We start from the raw sequence: 22,995 nt of genomic DNA, 5'->3' as shown, positions 1-22,995 counted from the left end.
CCACCGGGACCTGTTCTAAGGGCTTTATATTAACACAGTAAAACTGCATTGTAAGCTTACTGTGGTGGCTCATGCTTACACTACACGAATCCAGAAACTGAGGCAGGAGAACTGTTGATAGATGAGATCAGCCTAGGCTACACAGTAAAGTTCCATACCAGCCAGTTTGGGCTAAAGAGACGGCATCTCAAATTCAAAAAAAAAAAAAAAAAAAAAAATCACACTGTAACTCTCAACATTATTTCCTCTCCTATTTTCATACTGGGTAAAGCAAGTTTAGTGATTTAGAGGCTAGTGACTAGTAAGCAGGACTTTAGTTTGACTGGTCCTTGCTCTCTGCTCCCTATATATATAATTGGATACCACAAACATTTCTTTTAAAAATGTATTAATTTTTAAAATGAAAATAATAAACAACAAAAAAAAAAATGAGCATGCTGGCATATACCAGTATGAGAGGCTAAGACAAGAGGATCTTGAATTTGAGGCTAGCATGGGCTACTCAGCAAGACCTAGTCTCAAAATTAATATTAAAAAATGTTAGACTGTTAAAAATTTACTGTTTGCACAAAAAAATGCTCTAAGAAAATTAAAAGTTCTATGCTGCTATACTTATTCTTAAGTTTGTACTACAGAACGTCTAAGTGGATAAGCCAAACGTCGTTCTTCTTGAAAAAGAGATGAGGATATGTCTGGTGACATACACTTGTAATAAAAGCACTCAGGGCGCTGAGACAGAAGACTGGACTACTTAACAACCTGAGTTGTTTGTTGCTTTTGTATTTTGGCTTTGTTTCCCCCCCCAAACCCCCTCCCTGTCACCCCATCCCAAACACAACCTGTTCTCTTTCTATCACCTGCCCCCAGCTTTTCTTTCTACACTCAGAAATTTATTTCTTTCTCTAATTCAAACGGGCACATAAGTACACTGTTCTGAAACTTGATCTTACTGAGTGATTTAATTCTTTTTTTTTTTTTTTTTTTTTTTCCGGAGCTGGGGACCGAACCCAGGGCCTTGCACTTGCTAGGCAAGTGCTCTACAGCTGAGCTAAATCCCCAACCCCGAGTGATTTAATTCTTAATTTGAGGATATTGAGAATCACAACCAGGGCCCTCAAGATGCTGTGGAAGCACTGAGCTGACCCCCATTCTATTTCCATCTTAACATGGGGTCTCGTGAGATAGATGATGTGGGAAGGGTGTAGACTCCAATGGGAACACCATCCGTGAAAAGCTCTTACATGTACACAATACATTTAGAATGTAAAGCAGTATGGAGGTTAACTGGAGGCAACAGTAACAGCATGTCAGTTCTGAATGGATCGCAAGGCTGGGAGGACTACTCAAAGGAACACACACAACACTGCAGTAACCCTGGCTGGCAAAGTGATATGGCAGTAACGCAGATATCAACACTAATTATACACCCCAGGCTTGCTCACCTCTGCAGCTTCATTCATGTCCCCATCCTGTCTAAGCAGCCTCTGCTCTTACAATGGAGCTGGAGTCACTAACTCTCCCCACCCTATCAGCTAAGCTCAGCCTTCTTCAGAAAGTTTCCCTTGACACATTCAGGTTGGCTTTCCTGCCCGAGCAGTTTGGGAAGAGCCTGTCTGTCATCACTTCCCACTCTCTGGTTAACACCTTTGTCACTGAGCCCAGGAACAGTTTCAGGGGGACGAATTAGGCTCAAAGATGACTGATGCATTAGCCAGAAGGCCAATAACCACATCTGTACCAAAATAGCTAGCCCTAGCTGGAAGTTTACCAAGCTCAAAGATCTCATGGCAACACTAAAAGAAAGGTGCAGTGCTGGCCCCATCTACAGCTAGTAGACCAGAAGCTACTACAGTACTTTGGATACAGCTTGGACCTCTCTGGCAGAAACTTCCAGATGAAATTATGAACAGTATAAGGAAGGACATAAGTACACCGCTCCTTTGATACTGCAAGGACTATGCACCACCACTCCTGGTGAGGACTCCACACAGAGAAACCCTCACTCCAGCTAAGCTAGCTCTCTTGCACCCACCACCCCAAAGTCTACAGATATCATCCCAAACCTCTCCTGGAAACACAAGTCTTTCTTGGGGTATACAAAATTAGGTTTAAGCTTTCTGGCCACAAACACATTCCAAACATGCCTTCCTTGGGGTTATAGCTGGGTCAGTTTGGCTTGAATTTAAAGTTTTCCCTGAAATTTGTCAAACTCTATTTACAAAATGTCTCTTGGCCTATGTTTGCATCTCCTCTATAGATAGCAAATTTGTATTATTTTTATTTTATTCTCTGATGGTCATTGATTCAACAAATTCTCAATTGTTTCCAGAACAGTATGTTCTAGACCCCATGAAAACACAGTGAACGGGGTTGGGATTTGCTCAGTGGTAGAGCGCTTGCCTAGCAAGCGCAAGGCCCCTGGGTTCAGTCCCCAGCTCCGGACAAAAAAAAAAAAAAAAAAAAAAGATCCTGAAACCTTGCACAACTTTATTGGTGTCTCTCTCTAGGTACTTGAGACACTTCAGAGACAGTCTTCTCCAGGCTGTGTCTCTTAGCTAATAATGGCCTGTACCATAGGTGTCTATGAGCTAGCTAAATTCACTGGGTTATTTTCTTCCTAACCAGAGTAGGACTAGAGCAGTCCCTAAGAAAAAAAGATACAAAATCTAAATCAAGGTTTAGGGGAGACCAGATGCAGTGGACCGTGCCTTTAATCCCAGCACTCAGGAGGCAGAGGCAGATGGATCTCTGTAAGTTTCAGGCCAGCTTGGTCTACAGAGTGAGCTCCAGGACAGCCAGGGCTACATAGAAAAACCTGTCTCAAAATAAAGTAAAACAACAAAGACGTAGGGAAGAATACAAGTGACAAGAGTAATCTAAATCAAGAAGGAAAATAAGATTGTGGGATGTCAGCTAGCAAACCTTTAGATTCATCAGACAGGCCACCCTAGGAATTAATGAAGGATTCTATATCTAGGGGTCATTTAGAAGGAAATAAAGAATTGACATAGAGAAACCAGATATGATGTCATCTGCTTATAGTCCCAACACTTGGTAAGTTGATGCAGAAGGATCTCAAGTTGGAGGCCAGCTTGGGTACATAAAAGACTCTCAAAAACACACAAGCACCCTGGGTTGGGTCCCCAGCTCAAAAAAAAGAACCAAAAAAAAAAAAAAAAAAAAAAAAACACACAAGCAAACAATAAAAAAAGCAAAGCTGAAGTTAGGAAGAAAATGTTACTCCAAGGACCCAAGGACAAAGAAGTAAAGTGGTCATTGCCTCCAAATCTACTCTGGATGTGAAGGGAAAAACATGGATCAAGGGTTGGGGAGGAAGCATGAGTCTAGGCCTTAGAAAATAGCACTAGACAGACAAGGTAAGGTGGAGCAATAAAGACAAGGTGAGAAAATAGACACTACTGCTCTAAGGTAGGCAGTCAAGAGCAAGGCTGGTTTGTAACAAGAATGGCTGCCCTCACCAAGTATTTACAAAGTCACAGCATCTGGGGAGGTAGCTCAGTGGTAATAGTGCACACCCAGCATGCCCAAACTTGTAAATTCAGGGCCTGAAGAGAGATGGCTCACCGGTTAAGAGCACTGGCTACTCTTGCAAAGGACCTGGGTTTCTTCTCACCACCCACATGGCAGCTCACAACCATCTTTAACTTCAGACCCAGAGGATGGGTAGCCCTTTTCTGGTTTCAGTGGCTCTGTACACCCAGGATGCAGCCTTCAGACAAAACATCCATGCATATAAAACAAAAACAAAAATAAATACAATCTCAAAGTCTTGAGTTGTATCATTAAAAAAAAATGGCAAAGAGGAAAAACAACTAAACAAAATGAAAAAGAAACAGAAACAAGCAAGCAGCAACCACTAGATGAACCAACGAGGGGGCCTTACATGGACAATATCTACCCAAAAACGTTTAGAGCACAACTCGACCGACGCTTTGGGCTCTTTTTGAATTAATACTGAGAGAACCCGGCAATGGGCTCTTCTCACTCCAAACAAAGCAAATCCTTGTTCTAACCAACATTCTTTGTCCATCTAGGAAGGTCATTATTTTCCAGTGAGGACAAAGTCTCACAGGAGAACGGACAGAGTGGACACACGACTTCCCTGGAACGCAGAAGATCTAGGAGACACACAACTCCTGGTATAGTAGGCTTCACATTCTCAACAGAATAAGTATTTAGTAAAATATTTTGTATTTGGTTTGGGTTTTTTTAAAGGATGCTGTCTTCCAAAAATCCAGAGATAATTTTAGATTGAAAAAAATCTAGGCTTGCCAAGGGAATCTGAGAACTTTTCTATCTTGGTCTCCAATGCTAACCTACGTATTCGTGTGCAAAAATAGAGGAAGATTAGAATCTCAAATGCCAGACTGAAAAGTTGCCACAACAAACTTGCACTCTTCATATCGAGTCTGTTATCTTGTCAGCAAGAAAGCTAATGAAACAGCAATGAAATCTTGTTAAATATGTATATTTTACACATATATGTATCACACACACACATATATCAAATATAAGTATTCTCTGAACTTGTAAAGGAAAAGATCTTTTTAAAGATTACAAAATGGAAAGACTCACTATTTTCAAGGCACATAAAAACATCCAAACACACACCAATTCAAACTTGTAAGTAGCCCTTTACAAATACATTCTTAGAACTTTAAGCCTAAAATAAGATGATAATAATAAGACAACAATATGGTTACCTGGATAACTATCCTGGCACTTGGGAATATGCCTTAAAAATAAAAACAAACATAAAGGCAAGGCCTGCCGGCCTACGTCTTTAATCCCAGCACTTGAGAAACTGAAGTAGAGAGATCTCTGTGAGCTTAAGGTCAATCTGGTCTACACAGTGAGATTCTAGTTCAAAATAAATATGAGTAAATAAACAAATAAAAACAGAAAAGGTTAAAAATGTTAAAGGTATTGCAAGAAACAAAGAGATTGAATTTTCTACAATATCGGGTTTAAGATTTCCAAGCATATCCACAAGGAGAAAAAAAATGGAATGTTACCTTTGACCTCCATTTGTAAATTTAGCCTAAGACAATAATCAAATCCGTTTTGCCACAAGTGACAGAGACAATCAAATACTCATCAGGGTTTGGATAAATTATGGTACTCGATGCTCTACTACAAAACCTCTAAGAGTGACACACACACACACTTACTGATGTCACCAAAATGTTAGCAGTGGTTGTCACCGAGTCGTAGCTGGTGGGTCCGCGGTCATTTTCCCTCCAGACACTTTGTATACAGTTGCGAGTGTTTTTTACAAGGACATTAGAATGAATTGCTTTCATAATGGCAATGGGTGTGGAAGGGCACGGACAATCCATTTTCAAATTGGGGGCTCCCCGGGCTGAGCGTTTCCCAGGCAATTTTGGTTAAAGTATAAACAAAATTCTTATCATGCCAAACAGGCATGCTCTTTTTCCCCTGCTCCACGCGGAGCAGGAAGACACACCCCTGACCCCTGCGCTCGCCCTACGGGTGTGGGTCCTTCCTCAGCCTTAGCCCAGCTTGGGCCCTCCACTGACCCCCGCCGCGCCCACGGGCTCAACGAGAGCTAGGAAGGGGCGCGCGGCGGGCCGGGCAGTCGCGGGGCGGCCTGAGGGCAGCGGCGCCCGCCTGTGCCCGTGGACCCAGGTCGCCCACAGGCCGCTAGCCCTTGGCGCACGGTGCCGCGAGCTTCCGGGAACGGATCCCCCGCGGCGGCCCAAGGCAGCCGCGTCCTTCAGAGCCGACGCGCCCCTCAGGGTCTCAGTCCCGGGCGCGCGCCGAGAGGCCCCTCCAGGCTTCCGTCCGCCCGGCCAGCGCCCGCCGAGCCCGGCGTCCTCCACAGCAGGCGGGAGAGGGACGGCGCCGAGGAAAGCGGCACCCCGCGAGCTCGCCTCGATGCCAGTCGCTCTTGCGACTCGCCGCCCGCCACCCTCAGCCAGTGCCCGCCGACCCGCGCCGGCGGGCGCCCGTACCTCACCTGCGACGCGCCCCGGCTCCCGGCGCACCGCCCGGACCGGCTGTGTACACCGGAAGTGACGTCTGCTGTCGGCCCCGCCCCCGCCCCAGGCGGCCGCTGCGGTTTCCCCGGCCAGAGCCCACCCTCCCCTCGTGCTGAATGGGCGGCGGCGAAGCTCGGCCTTTCCTCCATGCTTCAAAACCTAGCCCATACCCTGCTGGAGAGCTCGCTTGCGTCCTCATAGATTTATCGTTGAAATTAATGACTGAAACATTGATCGCTAGACATCATACCTGACAGACGGTGTAGGAGCGGTATAGTACTAACACCCTCGGATTGCTTCGCGAGTGGTGGCAACAGACTACTACTGTCACAAATCAGTATGATGATGTAGTGTCAGTTGTGGCAGATGGTAGGAGGGGAAAGTAAAAGAGGGAAGGAGAGAGTACCCTGACCCAGTGGAAGTGGGTGTCCAGGTAATTACCCTCAGGGTTAGATCAAGAGCTGAGATCCTAAAAAGAGAAAAAGGAATTTTAAACACCTTGAGGAAGACTTCATGACAGCACACAGCGAAAGGGATCCGAGGTATAGCTCGGAGATAGAGTACAACTTGTCAGGGACATGTATTAAAGCCCCAGGGTTCTGCAAAGAGAGTTTGGGAGATTAAGAAACAAATGTTTTAGGCTGGGAGTGGTGGTGCATACCTTTAAATCCCACTCAAAGACAGAAGCAAGCAGATCTCTATGAATTTGAGTCCTACCTGGTCTACATAGCAAATTCAGGGCCAGCCAAGACAACACAATGGAGGTTAGTTATCAAATGTTTCATTGTCAGAAAGCCAGAGAAGTTAGGACTTACCTGAGTGCATTCCAAACTCCCTGTTTTAAGCAAGGGATGATTGCTCCTGCTGTAACATGGAGGTCTGAAACCCGGAGGCAAGAATGGATGTATGGGACTGCTGTTCAGTTTAGTAGTAGAGCATTTACCTCACACAGGAGAGGCCCTGGGTTCACCCTCAGCATTGGGGGAAAGTATGGACATAGAATTTGATGCAGGTTTTGAAAGCAACAAAATCAGGACTGGGTTATGCTAGGCCCAAGGTCCTAGGGTGCTAAAGACTCAGTGGTTGGGGCTAGAGAGATGGCTCGGCGGTTAAGAGAACTGACTGCTCTCCCAGAGGTCGTGAGTTCAATTCCCAACAACCACATGGTGGCTCACAACCATCTGTAATGGGATCAGATGCCCTCTTCTGGTGTGTCTGAAAACAGCTATAGTGTACTCATATATAAATAAATAAATCTTTAAAAAAAAGGGGGGGGGGTTGGGGATTGCGCCTGCCTAGCAAGCGCAAGGCCCTGGGTTCGGTCCCCAGCTCCGAAAAAAAGAAAAAAAGAAAAAAATACTCAGTGGTTATTAAAGATCCACCTAGGTCAGGGGCTACAAAGTTAACTTTCTCATGCTGATAAAGATTAAAGACATAAACACTTGCAGGGGCAACTGAAATGAAGGCAAACTTTATTAAAGAGAAATAAAAGTTAAAAACGGGTGGTGGTAGTGGAGGTACACGCAGAAAAAGTACCATATTTACCATATTCTGGGCCTGGCAATGGCTCAGCGGTTAAGAGCGCCTGGACCCCTGCAGAGGACCTTGATTTGCTTCTGGCACATCTGGTTCACAATCATCTATTTCTCCAACTCCAGGTGGTTTGATGCCCTCTTCTGACCTCCTCAGGCATCGGGCACCCTCGCAGCGTTCATACAGGAAAGTAAAGCACTCATACACATAAAAGAAAATAAATCCAGGGGTTGGGGATTTGGCTCAGTGGTAGAGCACTTGCCTAGCAAGCGCAAGGCCCTGGGTTCTGTCCCCAGCTCCGAAAAAAAGAAAAAAAAAAGAAAAAAAGAAGAAGAAAATAAATCCAGTCAACAAAATAAGACCATATTCTATACACACTGAGTTCTGAGACAGTCAGGACCACACGGAAAAACCCTGTCTTAAACAAACAAACAAACAAACAAACAAGGCTGAAAAGATGGTTCGGTGGTTAAGAACACTGACTGCTCTTCCAGAGGATCTGAGTTCAATTCCCAGCAACCACATGGTGGCTCACAACCATCTGTAATGGGCTACGATGCCCTCTTCTGGTGTGTCTGAGGATGGGTACAGTGTACTCGTACACATAAAATAAATAAGTGGTTAAAAAAAAATACTAGCCATCTTTTCTGAAGATAAAGGTTCAGCTCCCAGCACTAACATGTCTGCCAAAGCTGTCTCTAATTCCAATGTCAAGGGATCCACCCCTTTCTTCTTTCCTCCATGGGCCCTGCACACACACGGTACACATACATACAGGCAAAACATCCCTACACACAAATTTTTAAAAATTAAAAGTCATCCTAGGCGGGGTTGGGGATTTAGCTCAGTGGTAGAGCGCTTGCCTAGCAAACGCAAGGCCCTGGGTTCGGTCCCCAGCTCCAGAAAAAAAAAAAGAAAAAAACAAAACAAAACAAAACAAAAAAGAAGTCATCCTAGGCTATATGGGAGTTTGAGGCCAGCCTAGGCTTCAGGAGACCCTGTATCAAGAAACCAAACGTGAATAAATACAAAGGCTGGAGCAGAGTCTCTAAAAATACGTAGTGATGCCTCACGGTAAAGGCACCAAAACAGAAAAGTGAACAGACAGGAGAAACAGAGCAATAGCCCTGAGATCCCGGGGCAGGCTGCAGGACAGCGCTTCAGAATGGAACCTTCCTCCTCAGTTCTGGGTAAAGCAGAGGGGGAGCCAAGATTCTTTGGGGGAGGGGCGATTGCATGTAGAGCCTGAGCAAGCGGGCAGCTGCTTCCTGGATACCGATGCCATCATACTGGTGTGCCCAGGAAAGGCACCAGGGTTGAAGGCAACAGGATTTGGTTGGCCACTTTTGGCTCCTACAGTCTCAGAATGACAGTCTTTGTCTCTGTCTATTGTTCTGTCTGTCTGTCTGTCTTTTCTTACTGTGCCATCCGAGCAGCCTACTGTATGTCTAGATGAAAACAGCTCTAGCTGGATGTGGTGACAGGACTGTCTCTGAGGTCGTTGCCACCTATGAGAACTGAACAGGATTCAATTCAGAAGCGCTTCTACACTGAACGGGTCAGGCAGGACCAGAACCTGCCTTAGTGAGATAGACCACAGACACGCACCTCAACCTTGGCTGGAGCTGCTGAGAGGAAAAGCAGCTTTGCTGGCTTTTATAAGGGCCTCGCATTCCTCATGTCAGAGAAACCGAAAAATGAGAACGTCTCACATCCAGGGGCGCCTGTGGGATTCCAGAGCTGATTTCCCTAAGCAGATGAGGCTATTACTGTTGGCCGAGCTTGTTCGAGACAGTGGGAGCCAGGCTTCTAGGCTGGCCTCTTCCGTGTTAGTTTTAGTGGGAACATCTGAAAGAAAAACCTTCAGGGAAGGGGTTTTCACAGCCAAGTCTTCTTGGTGGGGCTGGGCAGCAGTGGAGTAAATCTGGAGAGGGAAGTATTTGGGGGGCCTCCCTTGGGCAGGATGTGAACACTGCAGGATGGATTGCGAGCTCCCTCCCGGGTGGGTTGCTGCATTCCAGAGAACACAGGATTTGGGAGCTGGTCTGGAGGGAGCTGGCCAGACATTCTGGGCACAGAGCAACTGGCTGCATCTGCTGAGTATGGATGGGAGTTGGGGCCAGGCCAAGGCACTAGCTCAGACAGCATGACAGGCTACGATGGAGTTGAGGGCAGTGTGAGCTGTGTGCAGATGGGGAAACCTCTCCCCTAGTCTCCAGATTGCTCCCCCTGAGGAAGGCTCGCCTTCACTGCCTTTCCCCTACCCATAACTATCTGAGCGATCAATAGTCCCAACCCTGACCACAGGCTGGGGTTGAGGCCAAGAGGCTCAAACCAAACAGCCATTTGTGTGTGCACTTGTTTATGCTCCTGGTGTAGGGATCGAACTCAGATTCTGGTCCATGATAGTGTTCTACCACTAAGCCACACCCTCCCAGAGTTTCCTCCTCCTCTTCTTCCTCTTCTTCCTTGTCCTCCTCCTCCTCCTCCTCCTTTTTCCAAGACTCAGCTTTTCTGTGTAGCCCTGGCTGTCCTCGAACTCAAAGCTCTGCCTGCCTCTGCCTCCCAAGTGCTCAGGTTAAAGGCTCTGCCACCACTGCCTGACAGAACTTGGCTTCTTTAAAATGAAAATTTACTTATTTAATGCGAATAGGTGCTTTGCCTGTATGTATGTATGTATGTATGTATGTATGTATGTATGTATGTGTGTATGTGTATGTGTATGTATACTTTGTGCATGCCTAGTGGCTGTAGAAGAGGACACCAGATCCCCTAGAACTGGAGTTACAGATGGTTGTGAGCCACCATCTTGGCGCTAGGAACTGAACCTAGGTCCTCTGCAAGAGCAGACAGCACTCTTCACCACCCAGCCATCTCTCCAGCCCCAGATCTGTCTTTCTCTGAGGCACCCTCACTGTCTAGGTCAAGCTGCTCTTGAACTCCAGATTCCTTGGCCTCAGCCTCCTGAGTGCTGGGATCACGTGCATCTCACCACATCCAGTGGAATGTCTGGCTCCTGTCTCATCCTCTCTTCTGAGATCCTGGATGGCTTTATTGTTGTAGGGATTTGGAGCTGGCCAAGAGCCTAGGAAATTCCTAATGTCTGGGCTGGCCCCAAGATTCCAAGCTCCTTTGACTAAAGCTAAGACAAGAGGCCGACCTTTCTAAAAGAAAATCTGATCCAAGGTTGAGGCTCTGTGTCTCTAATCCAGCTAGTCTGGATGCCGAGCACAAGACCAAAGTCAGCGTGGACTGCAGAGTGAGTTCAAGATCAGCCTGAACAACTTAGTGAGACCCATTTTACAGTAAAGAGTGGGAAGATGGCTGGGGGTGTGGGAAACAAGCAGCCATGACATATTTGTTTAGCACATGCCAGGCTGCAGGCAAGAGACCAGGTCCCACAAGAAAAAGAAAAGCCATGTGTGGTGATGCATGCCTTTAATCCCAACACTCCTGAGGCAGATCTCTGGGAGTTCAGGGATAGCCCTTGAACTATGCAGGAAGTTCCAGGACAGCCAATGAGACACATGGAGAAAAAAAAAAGGTGCACAGTGAGCAAAGAGATTTTTTTTTTCAAACCCCTTCAAACTCCCAGGGGTTCAGGAAAAGGAATGAAATGTGTTTTGGCCTCTGCCCTTGAGTGAGGGTCTCCTGAAAGTCAAGGATGACTCCAGTTTGTCTATTTCAGAGCCAACAGAGCCCAGGTCCTATGATGCATGGACCTGGCCAGTAAGACCACCAAGGACATCCATGCTGTTGGTCCTAGGAGATGCGGCATTGGAAGAGTTCAGGATGGAGCCGTGTGGTGGTGGTGCTTGTTTATGTTTGTGGTGTAGGGACTGAACTCAGAGCCTGGTCCACGAGAGATGAAGTGCTCTACCACTGAGCCACGCCCTCCCAGAGTTAGGTGTCTCCTCTTCCTTCTCTTTCTATCCTAGCACTTGAGAAGCAGAGGCAGGAAGATTTTTTTTTTATTTATTTTTTTTTTTTAGTTTGAGGTCAGCTTGGTCTACAGACTGAGTTCCAGAACAGCCAGGGCTACACAGAGAAAAAAAAAGAAAAGAAAAGAAAAGAAAAGGTCAGGATGGAAGTTGAGTGTGGAGACATTCACTTACACTTCCAGAATTTGGGAACTGGAGACAAGAGGATCTTAAGTTCAAGGCCAGCCCAAGCCACATAAGGAGACCTTATCTCAAAACAGAATGAAAAATAGTTCTTGGTCAAACACCTTCTGGAGCTTCCCACCCAGGGGCTAAGGATGAGGGATACAAGATCCATCTGGTTGTATAGCCAGAACTCTGTCCCCGCCTTCCCTGGCTGTGGGTGGACTTTCTTTTTGGTTGTCAAAATGTAATAACCCCCACCTCCTTGTCACTGGAACAACAGGGGATTCATTAGCTCAAACAAAAAGGCACTGTGGCCACCGGAACAACTGTCCTTGGCAACAGTCCTGATGCCTGGGGGTAACTCACACGCAGGCTCCCCCACAGCCTATCAGTTCTCTCTGGGCAGAGCAGGGAGGAGGCCTCCAGGGGTCAGTCTTCATCCCTTCCACATACATACATCCAGAGGAACTCAGAGGTCACTAGGAGGCTCCAGTCAGTCATTGAGGGGTGTGTGTGTGTGTGTGTGTGTGTGTGTGTGTGTGTGTGTGTGTGTGTGTGTGTTGCTAAGAATGAAACCCAGAGCCTTAGATGTGCTAGGAAAATGTTTTACCTCTGATCTACCCACCCTTGATATATGCATTAGCTCTTAGGACAGCCAGCCTACACATGGCAATTGAATCACTAGCAAACAAGGGATAAGAACACTGCCACTGGCTGAGTTGCTGGTGGCAATGTGACCCTAGCTGTACTTTGGGTGCTGGTTACAAAGCCTGGACTGGAACCATCAATTCCTTCCCAAACCAAGTCCTAGCCCCTCTTTTGGAATCATGTAGCCCAAGCCGACCAATTACTATGTAGGTGAAGATAGCATGAACCCCTGACTCTCCTGCATTTACTTCATAAGTACTGGAATTACAGGTGACCTCATGCCTCTTCCTCAGCCTAGGGCCTCATGCAGCCCGTCAAGCACGTCCACCAACGTAGCCACATCCCCAGCTCTATCCAGCAGCTCAGAGGTAGGTACTAGAGGGCAGGATTATGCAACAGCAGATACCCTGCGCTGGGCAGCTGGCTGCCTCCCACACAGTATTGGGAGCAGGTCCTGCAGTCTTCGAGGCAGTGCAGTGAGTGGGAAGGGGGAAGGGCGTCCTCCCTCCAGTGCTCTGCAGGGATTGATTCGGGGCCGAACTTCCAGCGTCTCGAACTGCCTGGCAAGGCTGGGCCTAACCTTAACTCTAACCTACATGGCTGCTAGGGGAATTCGTTCTGCTTTAGGGGCAAGGCTGAGCACAGCCAAGTTATGAGAAATAGCTGGGAAAAGGCGAAGTTTGTAAACAAAAAAGTGACTCTTAGCCTGCAATGGTTTGACTCTGCTGTTAGAGTCCAAAATAATTAACTACCATCTACCATCGGTCTCCACACTGTTAGGAATGAGTCTGGGTGACACCATTTGGCTCTGCGAAGGGCTCACGGTGAACTGGTGAAACCTAAAGCCACCTTAAAATCACTGTGGCTCTGAGCTTCCTTCCAACTAATGTTTATAAATAAGGAGGGCCGGGGGGAAAGGCACTGGTCACTGAGCCTGAAGACCTTCGTCAGAGCCCTGGGACCCATATCGTATAAGAAGAAAACTAACTCCTGCCAGTTATCCTTTGATTGACATACACATGACATGTACACACACACACACACACACACACACACACACACACACACACACACACTAAAGCACCTTAGAGAGACCCAAGTCTAAAAAGTTTTCATAATTTGTTTGCCCCTACAAACAGGTCTCTGGCTATGGCCTCTTGAAGGCATGCACTCGTGGGGCTCCCACTGTAAAAGGCTTCCCCAAGTCCCCTACTCTGAGTTTGCAATCATAGTATTTATCACGCAGAACTGTAGTGGAAAGGCCCCTGTGCTCCACGAGGATAGGTAACGTTCATTTCATATCCCACTGGGTCTCTAGTAACTGCTGCACCCAGCAAGCCATAGGGGTTCACCAAGCGACTCATGCAGTCATTCAACACATTTCCGAGCACCCCAGTACTGTGTTAGGTATTGGGGAAAGGAAAAGGTAAGGGTTGGCGAGATTACTCAGGAGGTAAGGCACTTGCTGCGGAAGGAGAAGGCTGACTTCACAAAACTGACCTCTAGGGGTTGGGGATTTAGCTCAGTGGTAGGCGCTTGCCTAGGAAGCGCAAGGCCCTGGGTTCGGTCCCCAGCTCAAAAAAAAAGAACCAAAAAAAAAAAAAACAAAACAAAACAAAACAAAAAAAAAAAACAAAACTGACCTCTGACCTTCACACATGCACACTGGTGAGAACATGCTTCCACTCACACCCACAATAACAGTAAAGTTGGTGGTTGTTGTTTTTAAGAAAATAAGGTTGTCTTTTTAGTGTTTTGTTTTGAGGTAGGAGCTCATCACGTAGCCCTGGCTGTCCTGGGACTCACTCTGTAAGGATTACTCTCTTCAGACACACCAGAAGGGGGCGTCGGATCCCATTACAGATGGTTGTGAGCCGCCATGTGGTTGCTGGGATTTGAACTCCGGACCTCTGGAAGAGCAGTCAGTGCTCTTAACCGCCGAGCCATCTCTCCAGCCCCTGTTCTCTGTCTTTTTGTTTGGAGACAAGGCTTACTATTTAGTCCTGGCTGGCTTAGAATTTGCTTTGTGGACAAGGCCGGCTTCTAAGTCTGCTTCCTGAGTGCTGGGTAAAGGCTCTTGCTTTTAGCTCAGGGTAGCCTTGAACTATTAATTCTCCCGCACCAGCCTCCTGGGTGCCAGGGACTCCTGTGGCTGTCATCATGGCTGACAAAGGTGGTATTTACACTCACGGTGAAGAAAGGAGACTTGAACACAAATATATAACCTAAACTTGTGGGCACAATTAAGACATGATGCCATGAAGCAAAAGAACATGTGCTGGAAGCCTGTCACAAGCAAACCATAATGCCTTCTTCTTCCATGTTCTGCAGGTAGGCTGGAAGTGCAGCATTTAAATTGTCACTGGAAAAATGAGAAGACATTGGCTGAGGAAGACGAGGCCTCCAGGCAGAGGGGGCTGCCTGTAAGAAGCATCTGAAGCAAGGAATTTGGCTCCTGTGAGGATGTGAGGCCATGGGAGTTCTCCTGGGACCAGATTATACTTGGCAGGCTGGGAAGAACAGTTTGAAGAGAAACAAGAATTCCACGGAGAGTTAGACAGAGCAGAGAGCATGGGGACCCTGGGGAGTTAGCAGGGTACTCGGGACTCTGTGTTATCAGAGGGCAGAACAAGGGAGAGAAGGTAAAGTCACTAAATTCACGGGCCAACAATTACTACTGCTTTAAAAAAATTCTTTTGCTTTTATTTTTACTATTTACTTCATTTTATATTGTCTGAGCATTTCCCTGCTTGTATGTGCATCGTGTGCATGCAGTGCCTGAAGAGGCCAGCAGAGGGCGTCAGAGCCCTTGAGACTGGAGTGGCAGACAGCTGTGAGCTGCTGTGTGAACTCAGTGAGTGCTGGGAACTGAACGCTCATCCTCTGGGAAAGCAGCCAGTGCTTTTAAGCACTCAGCCATCTCTCCAGCCCCAGTGCATTTACTTTGTGTGTGCACCTGTGGCAGTTGGAAGAAACCTGTAACAGTCTCCTCTTACCATTGGGTCCTCCGAATTGAACTTGGGGTGTCAGGGTTGTGAGCACCTATCTTTTTTTTCCCCTCCCCCCTTCATGAGTACCTATCTTTTTTTTTTTTTTTTTTAAAGATTTAGTCATTTATTATATATAAGTACACTGTAGTTGTCTTCATACCCACCAGAAGAGGGCATCGGATCTCTTTACAGATGGTTGTGAGCCACCATGTGGTTGCTGGGAATTGAACTCATGACCTCTGGAAGAGCAGTCGGGTGCTCTTAACCGCTGAGCCATCTCTCCAGCCCATGAGTACCTATCTTCCTCCGGAGCTGGGGACCAAACCCAGGGCCTTGCGCTCACTAGGCAAGCGCTCTACCGCTGAGCTAAATCCCCAACCCCATGAGTACCTATCTTAACCAGATGAGCTATCTCACTGGTTCAGTGACTATTAGTCCAATCATTACCACTATAGATGAGTTTTTCCTGTTATAAATTTCATGTAAATGGAGTCACATAGCATGAACTCTCTCTCTCTTTCTCTGTCTCTCTGTCTCTGTCTCTGTCTCTTTCTGTGTGTGTGTGTGTGTGTGTGTGTGTGTGTGTTGTTTGTTTGTTTGTTTTGAGACAGGCTTTCTCTGTGTAGCCTTGATTGTTTTGGAACTCACTCTATAGACCAGGTTGGCCTTGAACTCATAGAGACCTGCCTGCCTCTGCTTCCTGAGTACCAGAATCAAAGGTGTGCGCCAACACTGCCTGACTTCCAGGTTCAGGTTTTATACTCTAAATCATTCTTTCCCAATCTTTACTTTTTTTTTTAAGGATAGCCTAGAATTCACTAATAGCCCAGACTGGCCTTGATCCTCCTGTCTCTCCCTCTGAAGTGGTAAGACCACAGACACCACATCCAGCTTCCCCACCCTTTTCTATCTTTTCAGTTGTACTGAAGATTGTAAGACTGTAAGGTCTAGTTTTCCTGCCCAGCTGCAGTAGACAGCTACTAATGCAGCATGGAATTGAAGCCATGGGGGTTGAGATGCATAGCTTTTTTCCAATGTCAAGGTCAAAGAATTCTATGTATCATCAGTGCACACAATGCTCTAAGGTTTCTGCTGGCTTGTTTATGAGACAAGGTCTCTCTTTGTAGCCCAGGTTAGTCTTGGACTTGCCTGACCCTCTCAAGTTCTAGAACTATACACTTGGCCACCATACCTGAATCTAAAGTTCTTTTTCTTTTCTTCTCTTTGCTTGCTTGCTTGCTTTTTCTTTCTTTCTTCCTTTCTTTCTTTCTTTCTTTCTTTCTTCCTTTCTTCCTTCCTTTCTTCCTTCCTTCCTTCCTTTCTTTCTTTCTTCTTCCTTCCTTCTTTCTTTATTTCTTCCTTTCTTTCTTCCTTCCTTCCCCCACTGCTCTCTTTCTTTCTTCTTTAGAAAACATTTAGTTGGGAGCTTCTTACAGTTTCGGAGGGTAAGTCCACGACTATTGAGGTGGGGAGCTTACATCTCACCCGCAGGCAGGGAGAGAGGTTCTGAGACCTGCCCCCCTCCACCTAGTTTAGTTTGAGGAGCTGCTAGCCTGCTCCAGCAGGCAGCCTGGGGCTCAGGTCTGCCACCTCTGCCAGCCACACCCCCACAGCCCGCCACTTCTGCCAGCTGTCTAGCTGGCCATCCTTCCCAGCAGTTGGCTGTGGCAAACCTTAGTTGTACCCATCAATATTTGCTTCTAAATTTCCATTCCTCCTTCAGTTAGGTGAGCACGAGGCAAGTTCAAGTTGGGATAAGTCAGCAGCGGATGTGTCTGGGAGGTACTTCCCTTCCTGGCAAGAGCCGAGAACAGCAGCTCTCTCTGACTGTGCTAGAGACAGACATTATGGGCTCGGCAGTCCACCTTAACTCGGCTGAGGAAGAGTCCAGTTTCCAGGTTGAAAGCAGGTCATAACCGGAAGAAGAAACAAACCGGTCTAGACACCAGGGATGGTTTGAATGACTCGTTTGTCTTGGTCTACAGCAGATTCTTTTTTATATGCTTATATATTTATTTACTTACCTATTTTGAGACCAAGTCTCTCTCCATAGCCCTGGGTGTCCTGGACTATTACTACCAGGCTGGCCTCGAACTCACAGAGATCCAGCGACCTCTGCCTCCCCTCACGCTGGGATTAAAGGTGTGCACCACCATATGTATTCTAAGCCCCCGTCAAGTCTGAGACTGGCTTCAAACTTGTAATCTTCCTACCTCAGCCTCCCCAGCTTTGGGATTAGGGGATTACAGGCATGTGCCACCGTTCCCAGCACTGGGCATCTCTTAAGCACAAGTCATCCTCTGGGTTGAAAAAAGCCAACGCTGCAGAACAGGTCCTGTGTCCGTCTCGAAGGCCAAGGGGAGAGGTGTCTGACCCAAAGAGAGGCTGGCTTAGGTGAAGGCTGCTCTCTTTCATCGTGGTGCTGTCTGTCAGGAAGGCACGGAGGCCAGGTGTGGCTGCACATCTGGAATCCCAACAGTTAAAAGGTTGAGGATGTGCTGTCGCTTGAGTTCTTGAGCCAACTGGAGGGCTCAAGGACACCATAAGAAGACCTACAGAGGGGTTGGGGATTTAGCTCAGTGGTAGAGCACTTGCCTAGCAAGCTCAAGGCCCTGGGTTCAGTCCCCAGCTCCGGGGGGAAAAAAAAAAGACCTACAGAGTCAGCTAACCTGGGCTCACCCATGGGGGCTCAAAGAAACGGAACCACCAACCAAAGAGCATGCAGGGGCTGGACTTGGGCCCCCTACACATTTGTAGCAGATGTGCAGTTTGGTCTTCTTGGGGATCCTCTAACAATTGGAGCGGAGGCTGTCTCTGACTCTGTTGTTTGCCATTGGATCCCTTTCCCCTAGCCAGACTGCCTGATCTGGCCTCAGTGGGAGAGGAAACACTTAGTTCTGGTGGAGTGGTACCCAAGGGAGATTTCCCCTTCTCTGAGGAGGGCAGGGAGTAATGGCGGGTGGGGAGCAGTTTGTAAGGATAGGACTGGGAGGAGCTGAAGGAGGGGGGGGGCGGTGTTCAAGATGTAAAATGAGTAAGTAACTAAATTAATTAACTTTAAAAAAAAGGTTCCGGGGGGTTGGGGATTTAGCTCAGTGGTAGAGCGCTTGCCTAGGAAGCGCAAGGCCCTGGGTTCGGTCCCCAGCTCCGAAAAAAAGAACCAAAAAAAAAAAAAAGGTTCGGGCTGGAGAGATGGCTCAGCGGTTAAGAGCACTGACTGCCCTTCTAGAGGTCCTGAGTTCAACCAGGACCACATGGTGGCTCACAACCATCTGTCATGGGAGCTGATGCCTTCTTCTGGTGTGTCTGAAGACAGCAACAGTGTACTTATATATAATAAATAAATAAATCTTAAAAAAAAAAAAAAAAAAAAAAAAACGGTTGGTCAGAAGGATCCTAAATTCTAGGCCAGCCTGGCCTACACAGTGAGATTCATCCCAGTAATGGATGATTGAGACAAGAGCCAGGTTTGGTAATGCCTGTCTACAATATCCAAACTCCAGAGGCTGAGGCAGGAGGAGGATGAGTCTTGATTTCATAGGGAGTTGTAAGCCAAGCTGGGCCACAGGGTGAGACTCTATGTCAATCTTCTATTTAATGAGAAGGGGCTGGTGGAAGGGGCTCTTCCATAGGCCCTACAATTGACTCCCATTTGATAGCTACCTCTCCAGTCCCCAGGGGACCTGATGCTCTTTTCTGGTTTCCACAGGCACCGGGGCACACATGTGGTACACATACATACATGCAGGCAAAACACCCATATGCATTAACTAATTACATAATTAATTAAAAGAAAACCATAACCATATTTAATTAATTAAATAATTAATTAAAAGAAAATTAACAAACGGGGTTGGGATTTGGCTCAGTGGTAGAGCGCTTGCCAAAAAAAAGAAAGGCCCTGGGTTCGGTCCCCAGCCCAAAAAAAAAAAAAAAAAAAAAAAAAAAAAAGAAAATTAACAAACAGAAGAAAAGAAATGCTCAGAGCAAGAGGCAGCAGCAGAGCTGGTGTGGGCTCCCTGCTAGCGATCACAGGCTAGCCCCAGACCCAGAGGGGAGCAGTAACGAGGCTTAGGTCACAGCCCTGTGGTGTATTTTTAGGTCTGTGACTCAGAGGCTCGGACCAGCACAGAGAAATCCATGCCTGGGAACTGGTTCTGCTTGTTTGCCTGTTTGTTTTCTTTGTTTTAAGGAAGGGATTTTACCATGTAGCCCTGGCTTTCCTGGAATTTATTATGTGACCAGGGCGGCCTGGTGACTCACTGACGTCCACCTGCTCTGCCTTCTGAGCATTGGGACGACCATCTTGTCTGGCTAAGAACCGGCTCTTAGGGACACCACTGACTGTCACACAACGATCACATTCATACGACCCAGAGGCACTTGCGGCAACAGAATATCTCTTTCTGAGACAGTCTCACGATGTAGCTCAGGCTAGCTCGGAACTTACTAGGTAGCCCAGACTGGCCTTTGGGATTCTCCTGCTACCTCCTCTCAAGCATGCCAATGTACGGGAGCAGACCAGACCCTCCCCGCCTAAAACTACACTGAGGAGGTGGTATTTCTGAGTAGAATCAAGCAGGGAAAATCTGGGAAGGACTTCTTTGTTTTTTTCTTTTCTTTTCTTTTTTTTCGGAGCTGGGGACCGAACCCAGGGCCTTGTGCTTGCTAGGCAAGCACTCTACCACTGAGCCAAATCCCCAGCCCCAGGACTTCTTTTATTTACTTACTTATTATTTATTTTAATTATTCTCTTTATATCCCACTCATTGTCCCACTCCTTACCACCCCCTCCCACAATCCTTCTCCCAGCCTCTCCTTTGCCTCTGAGCAGGTGGGGGCCTCTCTGGGTATCCCCCAACCCTGGCACTTAAAGTTTCTGCGAGGCTAGGCACTTCCCACTGAGGCCAGACAAGGCAGCCCAGCTAGAAGAACATCCCACAGACAGGCAGCAGCTTTTGGGATAGCCCTCACTCCAGTTGTTCAGGACCCACGTGAAGACCAAGCTGCATACATGTGGGGAGGCCTAGGTCCAGTCAGAGTATGTTCTTTGGTTGTTGGTTCAGTCTCTGAGAGCCCCAAGTGTCCAGGTTACTTGATTCTGTTGGATTTCCTGTGGAGTTCCTATTCCTAGTTCTTCCTCCTATTTTGGAAAGGACTTTTTTTTAAGATTTATATTTACATGGTACACTGTAGTCTTTAGATGTACCAGAAGAGGGCATCGGATCCCATTACAGATGGTTGTGAGCCACCATGTTGTTTGCTGGGAATTGAACTCAGGACCTTTGAAAGAGCAGTCAGTGCTCTTAACCCCTGAGCCATCTCTCCAGCCCTGGAAAGGACTTCTTAACAAGACTTTCTAGACTGACCAAAGCCCTCGGAGGGATGCTGACCCAGGTAGGGGATGGATGTTTGAACTATGACCAGGATTACAGGGAGTGCAGGAAGGACCAACTGCCTGGCATCTGGCAGGCAATGTGGCAGGCAAGAATGAGGAGACTTTAACAGAGGAAAAGCAGCTTGGGAGTGCTGTCGCCTACCCATCATCTGAGTCCTGGGGAGGCTGAGGCAGGAAAGCCAGACCAGCAGTAACACTGAGTCAACGGTTGTTTTCTGTAGAGATACCGACAGCCCTAGAACTGAGTCTTTGGTGATCCTGGGACCTAATCGCCGCCGTAAGGCTGTTAACCTGGTTAGCATAGAGCCCTGGATCTTCTGCACCTAAACTTTTCTTATGTGTATGTGTGCATATGTGTGTATGCCACGTATATATGGGTGCCTGCAGAAGCCAAAATAAGGCATCGGACATGGCAGGGGAGTTGGCCTAATAATTACAGGTCTGTGCTGCTATGGAGAGGACCTGAGTTTGATTCCCAGTTTCCATGTCAGGTGACTCACAACCACCTATAACTCCTGCTCCAGGGGATCCAATACCTTCCTCTGTACACACCAGCAGAGACACACACACACACACACACACACACACTCACCTCTCACGCATGTGCACACGTGCCTCAACTTAGACAGAGATGCTTTCTGGAAGAACTGAGGTCACACAACAAATAGCATGTGTCTTAAAAGAAGGGGCGTGGGCTCTGATTTCTGAGCACTAGTTGGATCCAAGGCTTGTTCTCCTTCCCGAGGCTGCTGTGTTTTGTCCATGGTGCCTTTTCTAAAGGAATGTTCCCCCGGCTGAGAATCAAGACCTTGAACTTGGCCTACACTTATAAATGAAGACATGAATTCCCTGTGGAGATTGATAACTCCCCTTTGAGACCTTTCCCGATTGCAGAATAGCCTCTGTCACCAGCTCAAGGGCACCCTGGAGGCTCAGTCCTGCTTTCATGTTAAGTGTCAGAGTAAGACCTTCCACCTACTACAGCAAGCTCATGGCCTGCCTTGAACTCCTGTACCTCAAGAGCTAAATGCAGTCATTGATAATGAATGCAAAAATCAGCGTGGGGTTGGGGATTTAGCTCAGTGGTAGAGCGTTTGCCTAGCAAGCGCAAGGCCCTGGGTTCGGTCCTCAGCTCTGAAAAAAAAAAAAAAAAAAATCAGCGTGTCCAAAAAGACAAAGGAAACTAGATGTGTGATGAGTTCTTTTCTCATCCCAGCAGGAAAGCCCCCCCCCCAAAAAAAAAACCCGCCTCCAAGTGGAATGTCCTGCCCTTCTACTTCCTGTGCATCTCCTGATTTCCTCTCTGGTGCTGGATCTCAGGCTTGCAGTTCCTTATCCAGTGAGGGTCAAAACTGTACGTTACTTTTTCATTTGTGTTAACCATATTCACGTTAAAATTTTTTTCTTTTCCAGGCTGGAGAGATGGCTCAGCGGTTAAGAGCACTGACTGCTCTTCCAGAGGTCCTGAGTTCAATTCCTAGCAACCACATGGTGGCTCACAACATCTGTAATGGGATCCGATGCCCTCCCTCTTCTGATGTGACTGAACAGCTACAGTGTACTCACATACATAAAATAAATCCTAAAAAATTAAAATCTTTCCCCTAATACAGAGTATTTATAAATAGCTCATAGAAGGGGAAGTGCGAGCAGCTTACAAGATAAAACAATGCCTACCTCACAAAGACCAATGCATGATACCGACATACTGTGGACATGCGCATGCGCAGGGGAAAGACCAGGTATACGAGAGCACGTCTGGTACGATGTGGTACTGGTGACTGAACCTAGGCTCACTCACGTTACATGCTGGGCAGTATTCTACTACTACTGAACTGGACACTAGCCCCTCCACCCCCTTTTTTTGAGACAGGGTAGGGACCGCCCTAGAATTCAAACTCATAGAGAACTGCCTGCCTCTGCTTCCCAAGTGCTGGCATGAAAGGTGTGCACCACCAGCAGAGCACAGATTTTGCAAAGCTGGTTCACACCGTATTGATGATCATGTGGTTCAATTCTGTAAAATAAGAGAATTATACTCAGCCCCCACCTGCCTTCAATTGAATGAGACTCAAACTGTGATTTATTTATTAGGCTCTGCACAATTACGGGGGGGGGGGTAACGCCTCATCTAATTCTCTAATGCTAGACTGGCTACTTCCCCAATTGTGTGCCTCAATACTTGTTGTTTGAATCTTCCTGGGTTATTTATGCTCCAGCAGTCTGGCGTCCCGGGGAGCCATTTCACTCAGCTACAGGCACGTTGTTCTCCTCCTCTGAGCTCCTCCCCCTTCTCT

At 47.1% G+C, this 22,995-nt stretch overlaps 1 protein-coding gene across 2 annotated transcripts in view; it reads right to left on the bottom strand.

Annotated features, from left to right (window-relative positions):
• Nucleotides 1-6,062, bottom strand: part of Garre1 (granule associated Rac and RHOG effector 1) — a 78,192-nt gene extending 72,130 nt beyond the window's left edge. Inside the window, exon 1 of one of the 2 annotated variants that reach the window (XM_032893875.1) lies at nucleotides 6,002-6,062. The gene's annotated coding sequence lies outside the window, so the exon portion shown is untranslated. Of the gene's footprint in view, nucleotides 1-5,996 lie in introns of both variants that reach the window. The other variant, XM_032893878.1, reaches the window with a different exon arrangement.
• Nucleotides 6,063-22,995: the final 16,933 nt, after the last annotated feature.

Source organism: Rattus rattus, chromosome 2, assembly GCF_011064425.1.
Source record: "Rattus rattus isolate New Zealand chromosome 2, Rrattus_CSIRO_v1, whole genome shotgun sequence".
Classification (NCBI taxonomy): domain Eukaryota; kingdom Metazoa; phylum Chordata; class Mammalia; order Rodentia; family Muridae; genus Rattus; species Rattus rattus.
Note: the sequence above shows the minus strand (reverse complement) of the source record. Positions and strands in the feature narration are given on the sequence as shown.